The sequence below is a fragment of the Oxyura jamaicensis genome, chromosome 9 (genome assembly GCF_011077185.1).
Source record: "Oxyura jamaicensis isolate SHBP4307 breed ruddy duck chromosome 9, BPBGC_Ojam_1.0, whole genome shotgun sequence".
NCBI lineage: Eukaryota > Metazoa > Chordata > Aves > Anseriformes > Anatidae > Oxyura > Oxyura jamaicensis.
This window is the reverse complement of record NC_048901.1, coordinates 3,937,104-3,944,992: the sequence shown is the minus strand read 5'-3', so window position 1 is coordinate 3,944,992 and position 7,889 is coordinate 3,937,104.

The following is a 7,889-nucleotide window of genomic DNA, read 5'->3' as shown; positions in this document are numbered from 1 at the left end:
AGCAGGAGCTGCCCTGGGAAGCACAAAAAGTTTATTTTAAATAAACGATGAAAAAAAGCTAGCCGTGTTTTTTCTAATGTGAGAAGAAGCGTCTTAAGAAAAGAGGTTTTGTTGTCTGCTGAAGCGTTGGCCTGTCTCCCTGGAAGGCTTGGCTGCCATCAGACAGAGGCGCCGTGGGTAAGGAATTAATTGATGTGGTTCATCTCAACCCCAATAGAAAGGAGATCACATTCAATATTGTGTAATCTACATGAAATTTGTTCAGCTTATTCTGTTTGGTAAACTGGACTTAGCAAAGAAATTTAGCAAGAACTTGGCTAAAAGGTGACACTTTTGTTCAAGGAAGTCCTGAGCATGCTGTCACGACAAGCCTGGTTGTACTTTTCCTTATGCTCAAGCCCTTTAGGACTTTTTTCCCCTTTGGCTGGCATTTCTTCCTGCAGTTATATATCTCTTCACAGACGTACTGACATAGGTCCAGCCTTCCTAGCATTGTACAGAAGTTTGTTTTTAAACACCTTTGAACAAACTTGTATAGAAGCACTGTTTTTAAAGTCAATCATTTCCACAGATATCAGAAAGCTGACTGAGAAATCATTAGCATCAAGCACTTAAAATAACCTTTCTTTAGTGCATTCATTAAGCCCTCAGTTCCTTTAATTGTATATATTATATTTGCATGTGAATGTGTGGCTGTGCCCTTCATTTCCTCATGAACTTCTTGGTAACTCTAAATGTTTTATTTCCTTGGACCTCTTGGAAAGAAAATAATAACTACAAAGAGGTGGCATGAAGCAGAATGACATGCCTCCTCACATCAAGTGAGTGCATCAAGTCCTGCATGCAGTTTGCTTTTGCTTTTCCTAAGGTGTAGCTACTGGGCTGATCCCTTAGTACTTGCTAGCACGGAGCAGGATTGAGCTAAAACAATCCAAGGTGGCACGTTTCCTCTCTTGAAATGTATGGCTGAAGGCAATGAAGCTCTGGAGGGCCAGTCCTTCTGCCAGTCCTGAAGAGCAGGAGGCAGTAGGACTCTGGAGAGCCAGCCATGGGAGGAGGAGGGCTGGGTTTCTTCAGGAACTTCCCAAGGGAGGCAAGGTTCTCCTGCTAACTGCCCTGGAGGTGCTTGGCAGGGACTGCTCAGAAACCCCTACATAACCAGTCATCACGGGGCTCAAAGGGAGAAAAGAGCACCGCCAGGCTCAGAGTGGGCCTGGGAAAACCAGCTAGCAGCTCAGGGCAGGCATCTGGCAACTCAGGCTAAATAGAAGCTTGGTGTGTTGACTCTGCTGGTAGACACCCCAGCTTTTGCCATTTTAGGGACATGTTTTTCTCTAGTACCAGTATTGCTCACAGTCTGTTTCTCAAATCTGGGGTTGTTTGCCATCTGTGAGATTAAGTATTTATGTAGATAGATTAAATAGCTCACTCTGACACACTGCTTCCATTTCTATTGTGCTGGTGTATAAATTTACATGGTTACAACATTCTCTAATTCAGTGTTAAGAATAACATCTTCAGACACAGACATTAGTACTATTAACTTCTGCCTCCCCGAGTATGGCAGGCCACTATTAGTAGCATTAGTACTGTATGGCAAGCAACGATCAGTAGCATTAGTATTCTATTAGCAGACATTTCACAGGGAATGAAATTCACTTAAATTAGAGCAGACTGAAAAAGGTAATACATGCATTAAATATTAATATAGTTTTCTCATGAAAATATTCAGAGGACACATCAGAATTGTCATTTAGCTTTCCCTTCTGTTTGTGGAATATCTGTGATCATAATTTTCTCCCATTCATTCCTTATTTAATGAATTGATTATGAATATTTGAAAGTCAAGCTGTGCTGCTCAGTTGTTATTCATCAGAGAAGTCACACAGTACTTTTTACATATTCAGGCATTTATGAAGCAGACTCTCACATGTGCCAGTTTCTACAAATTCTTTATGATGTGGCTTTTAAGCTTTTTTTAATATATAATTTTGAACAGTTGTTCACAAGTGAATTAAAAAAAAAATGGTATTTGTGTGTTTGGGGAGGAATTCTTGCTCCCTGGCTTTCAACAATACCGATTCTAGCAGATGAAAACATCTGTGCTCAGGACTGACCTAATAAAATAGAAGGCAGGAATAGAAATGCACAACTTCCAAAGTGCTTGCTTGTGTTTAAAGTTGAATTATACACTGCTTTTTAGCAAATCTAGAGAGAGTTTTACATCAAATAACTTCAGTACCTGCCAAAGGTCTATTCATTGCACCCCCTCTGGCCATATCCGTCTCTTTGCAGCGAGCAGCGAGGCACCACAGCCAGCCAGCTCAGGCATGCTGTTTTCAGATGGCTACCAGTGGGTGAAGTGAAAGCGGCTGAACAGTGCAAGTGTCAGGTGTTGCGCAGGTTGGATGTTGCATCCATTGCGATCTGAAAGTGAAGCCAGGGACAAAAAGTACTACTTGACAGTAATTATCAGCACCTGCTTCTCTGGTTTTGTGGTAAATTCAAGGTCTTTGGGAGCTGATTTATTTATGTATTTATTAACTAAGATTTTCAAGTTCAAATGAAGCCATTTCTATGAATCATTAATTGAAATCTGTTTGGCAGTAAATGCTGCTTATTGCACTTGTTCAGATAATTGCAGGCTCAGTTTTTGTTCAAATCATGTAGCATTATCCAACAGTATTGGAATGACTTGCAAAATTCACAGCCCAAGGAAAAAATAGAGTGCTGTTTTATTGCCTTTGAAAAAAATCTGAACTTGCTATATACTGAAACTTCTCAACAGAGCAACAGGGCTTCTGACTCAGCTAAACAACTCCAAATTTTAAAGATATTTTAAAGTCTCACAGAGCCACTCATGAATTCTGGAAGAAGTAGCAGATAATATCTGATCAATGCTGGAAGAGGTATAATGGGAAGTAAGCTCTGCATCTCAGAATATTATTGCATGAGGTTTTCAAGCACTATTATCTTCAGGAGCACTTGAAATATTAATGTATTTAGGCAATTGATAATTCTGGATTGCCTCCCAAAATATTACTGGATTTCTCATTTAAGACTTTTCAAAGCTCGCTCTCAGAACACCCAACATCTGTAAGGCAATTTAGGCTAACAAGCCAGAAATGGAGGCGTTGCTAGCCAATATTAAAAATGTAGATCTTAGCTACATTGCAAGGAATCTGACAAATCGTAGCACAGTGCACACCAAGATGCCAAGCACTGACTTTTTTTAGAACAGATGTCGCCTCATGCTGTTGAATCTTCATATTCAAATAGACACATGAGAAATGCATAGCATTTAGCACATTCCTTCAGAGCAGTAACTCCAAGGGCGAGTTAAAATAACTAGCATTATTTCTCTGACTGTTAACAAAAATAAATTCATACCGCATATTTTTGTCTATCTCTCGATACGATGTAGCACATTTATAGGGCCTCCATGCTTGTCTCCTTCGAAGAATATGCAGTAAAATGCTTTAATTTGCAGTGTGGGCAATTGCAAAGATCAGGGATCTGTGCTGTACAAACAAGGGACAAGGACACACTCTCTACATGGAACTAAGCAGAGGGGCACTCTGTTTGAGCTCCACAGTCTTGTTAATTTTAATAAGCATTTAATTTTCTGTACAGCACTGGAATCTTCAGCTTGTCTTTAATAGTAATGCCGAGCTGCAAATGTGACAAGGACTTTACAGATATTAACAAGATGCATCCTGGGTCCCAAAGGGCTTTCAGCCTCACTGGTCAATGTAGCAGCTTGGGATAGGCATGGACAGACAGGCAGCAAGTTCGCCATCTATCCCGATTACCACTCTGTTTTATTTAACTCTGTATTCTGATCCATTCCTTGTATTTAAATCAGGAAATTCTACTAGCAGTCACTGCCACTTTGTTCACTGATTTTGATGCCATCTTTTAAAGCCAAGCCAGTAGTAAAGGGCAGGCCCACTGGCCAGCTGGTAAGCTAGGTGATGATAACTCCTCCAGAAACAGTGATTTCACGAGCTGCAGAAACAGCATGAGAATTCTCTTCAGAAATATGAAAATGCTTAAAAGTGCTTTTGGTATTAGACTGCCACACTGCAACTATTAATCTGATAAATTCCAGGCTCTATCTATTGCAGAGCTAGTACAGACATTGGCTTTTGCAGAATTTATCAACTGTTCCCAAGTGTTAATGTTTGCAAAGTTGCTAGGTTGGGCTACGCATCTGCACAGCTATTTGGAGAGAGATAAAGGCAACTTAAAAAAAAAAAAAAAAAAAAAAAAAAGGCCCTTTCTCTCTGCTATGATATTATTAGATGCTCTGTGGGTGGGTTCTCACTTGTCTAAGGTTATTTCATTCCAAAGATCTTATGTGTGGTCCTTAAGATATTACTGTCCTTGGAATCAGAGAGATGACAACAGACTATTGTTGTCATGAACAAAACATACAGTAAAGTTTCTCAGCTGCCTATGCCTCACTTTTTCTTTACATCTCTCATTTCTGAGGGTAGTTCTTATAATTCAAGCCTACTTAATACAGTCAACCGGAGGAAAACAGGTCTATTCTGCGATAACTTTAAAGATCTCAGATTCTTTCTGTTCCAACCTGGAACACAAAACATGGTCTTTGGAAAATATCACAAAAGAGAACTGTTACATTGGTCTATTTTAAATTGGAAAAAAAAAATACATTTTTTGATTCATTGTTTTTCCCTTTTCTTCCTCTGATTGTAACTGATCTGCACCACAAGAATATTCACATTTAAAAGCTGTTGAATCTGTGCTTCTTCAGAAGTTGTTACGCTTTGGCAATGCAGGCTAATCCATGGAAATACACTTAGAAATTTCTGCCCGTTTCTCATTTCAACACCAGGGCAGGTCTGGTTATGGGGAAGGACTTTGATATTTGCTGATGCATCTGACAAGTGTGATCCCTCTTTCTGATTTATTAATTAAGTTGACTACAAAGTCACTGTGCCGTGGATGATTTTATCATCCTGCCACTTACGGCTGTCCAGGAGTCTCCAAGAAGAGCCTTCCCCTAGATTCTAATTAGGTAAGCGTTAGTCTGTTCACCCACCCTGGCCTATGCTAGAAAGCGTAACTCCTCTCCAGATTAGAAACAGGATTAGACATATCTCAGAGTTTGGAAAATTCTGGGATTTCTCTCCTATTTGCTGCCTGAGGGTGAGCTCTCCAGGTCACAAGCCCAGTTGTTTTGCTTGTGCACTCTCCTGGCTCTGCACAGGGTCTGTGCACCCCCTGGCAGCAGCGTGGGATCCGAGTGCTGCTGGATTGGGGATGTCACCAGAGTTGTTGGAGCAGGTGGCTTGCTCCGGCTGTCCCTGTCCCCATGTCTTCTGCTCTAGGAGCTGAGCACACCTTGCTCGTTCCTTTTCAGCAGCAGCACAAATGCCTGATCAAGCCCTCACCGGTCAGCTTTCAGGGGGCTGCACTGCTGCTGTCCGCCACTCCCCAGGCAAGCAGCAGTCCCAGGACTCAGACAGACAGGGGAGCCAAAGGGGCGACACAGCAGCACAGCTGTCCTCCGTGCTAAGACACGACCCTGCCTTTCCAGTTGCCTGCATCTTCATTTCGACCTTTCCACTGCTGGCACATCTCGCAGCCCAAAGTAGCTCCCTCGGACAGGTGGTTGAAACGCTGCTAACAACTTGCTTCTCCACGTGTGGTTGTGAGGCTTTGTTTGCATGTTTGCTTAGAGCTAACATTAGAAGAGCTTAGAAAGGCAACATCCAAAATAAATCTTTTTCAGAGTTCATTTAAAACACGTGGCAGATTTACATGCATCTATATAATGAGGTGTGGGAGCTTTGCAGCACTTCCCTAGGATGTGTAGGCTCTGCCTTGAAGTGATGGCATCAATAAATAAATGTATGCTCATAAAACTGCATTGACACTCATTGATCCCCCGTTACACCAAAGATTTACATCACAGCCTACTGTGTTTCTGTCCTGGTGGTTGTTATTCTTCCACAGTTTCCTCCAGTCAGCCGACTACAGCGTTTTCAGTCTTGCTTGAACAAGGGGTGGGAAGGTGGCCTCACTAATGCCGATGGTAACCCCCCTCAAAGTTCACCAAGACATTGTCTCGGCCCTTCTATGTAGCTCCAAATGAGGGGTTTGTGTGTGTGTTTTCAGCAAAGCTAAAGAGAGCTGTATTGCAGAGACAGCACCATGAGACGCTGCCACTGTAAATTATGTCACAGGACTCAAAGGCCCCGCAGAGGGTTCTAAAGAGGGGCAAAGAGTGAGGGCTGCTGCACCCATGTCTGTAGCACATATGTGTTAAGCCCAGGGCCTGACCACACAGATTTCTCCCTGCTTGTGTGAATGAAGTTCCCCAGTGGCAACAGTGTCTGGTCAGGTCATTGCTAAGCTCCTTGATTTCAGAGAATACAGCTAAGGCTGCTCTTTGATGGTTTCCTGACAGATCCTAGGCGGCAGATTTATTTATTGATACTAGCTGTGCAAATGTACAAGTTCTGTAAACAAATGCAAACCTCTCCTCTGCTACACAGAGAATAATGCAACCAAGGAGCCATTTCTCTATCACAGGTTCTTCAGCAGCAACGATGTGTCTGTCGGTTTCAGCTATGGTTTTCAGCTTCCCACAAGGCTCTGCTGCTGCCTGAAACACTGCCCTGCCAGCGGGACAAGAGAGGAAGCAAATCTACCTGCAGCTGTTGGTGCTGTAACTGCAGACTTGCAAAGAAGATAACAAATGAATGCTGCAGGAAGCCTCTCGAGCATCAACACATACCTGAGATTTTTCTTACTTATCAGTGGGCTATTCCTACACTGTGTCAGTAAGAACTTGGTCTAAATTACCTAGGAAGTGCAACAGATGGAGAATTTATTATACATTCACTGGGAAGAAAGAAAGAAGGCAGCACTGAATTAGCTGTTGACAGAGAAAGAAAGAAGACAACATCTGTGTCTCCTCCTCATGAGAAATGGGTCCGTCCTGTGGTATACTTCAGGAGTGTATTCACCTTTGTCCTGTGCTCCACCTTGGTCTATAAAGACAGAAAAAAAGCAAACATTCAAGCACAGACTATGTCTTTGTAGCAGGACCCAGTCCTACAGAGATACTGAGAACATGTGGCCAAGTCAATGAAGTCTATTCCTACTCCTCGTGTGGCTGGATTTCTCTAATATCACTAGAAGAATTCAAAAGTAGGTGACAAATATGGCTTCATATGTAGAACTGCAGAGATTTGCTTAGATACATTACTTACCTAAATGAGCAAAAACTTGCTTTATGAAAATACAGTGCCTGAATGGCTATAGATACTACGTTCTCTGCCTCATCTTCGGATGGCCGTGTGCATTTTAACTGCAGGACCTTGCAAGCTTGACAGAGCAAACAACATTACTGGGAGTAGCTGCCAAATGGCAGTTCCCTGGAACTGCCCACTGTGGAGCCTCAAAATTTTGTAACCAGGACCTTGAGCTTTAGCTACAGAAAGCAGAATTGAGCTTGGAGGCAGATGTGTGTGGAAGTGCACAGGCTCTGTAGTTTGCATCTAACCCTGTCTGAAGAGGTTTACTGCAAGAGGCAACACAACCCGTGGCAGCAAGATGTCAAGGTTTTCCCTCACATACACAGGCTAACGACCATTCGTTTTCTTTTTACACCTTTAATATTAGGTAATCACAAGCAGTCATGAAATAACCTTAAACAGATCCTGCTGAAGGATTTTCCTAATGCAGAGCCCATGCCCCATGCACACACTTTGTCGGCACAGCCAATATTTGCAGAAGTCCTGGTCTGGCTCCAAAGGAGCAACCTCCGTGAGAAGAGCTGGAGAGGCAGCGGCCCAGGGCCTGGCAGCAGGGCCGCAGCCAGGAGCAGCTCAGGGTTCATTGCCTGGTCCGAG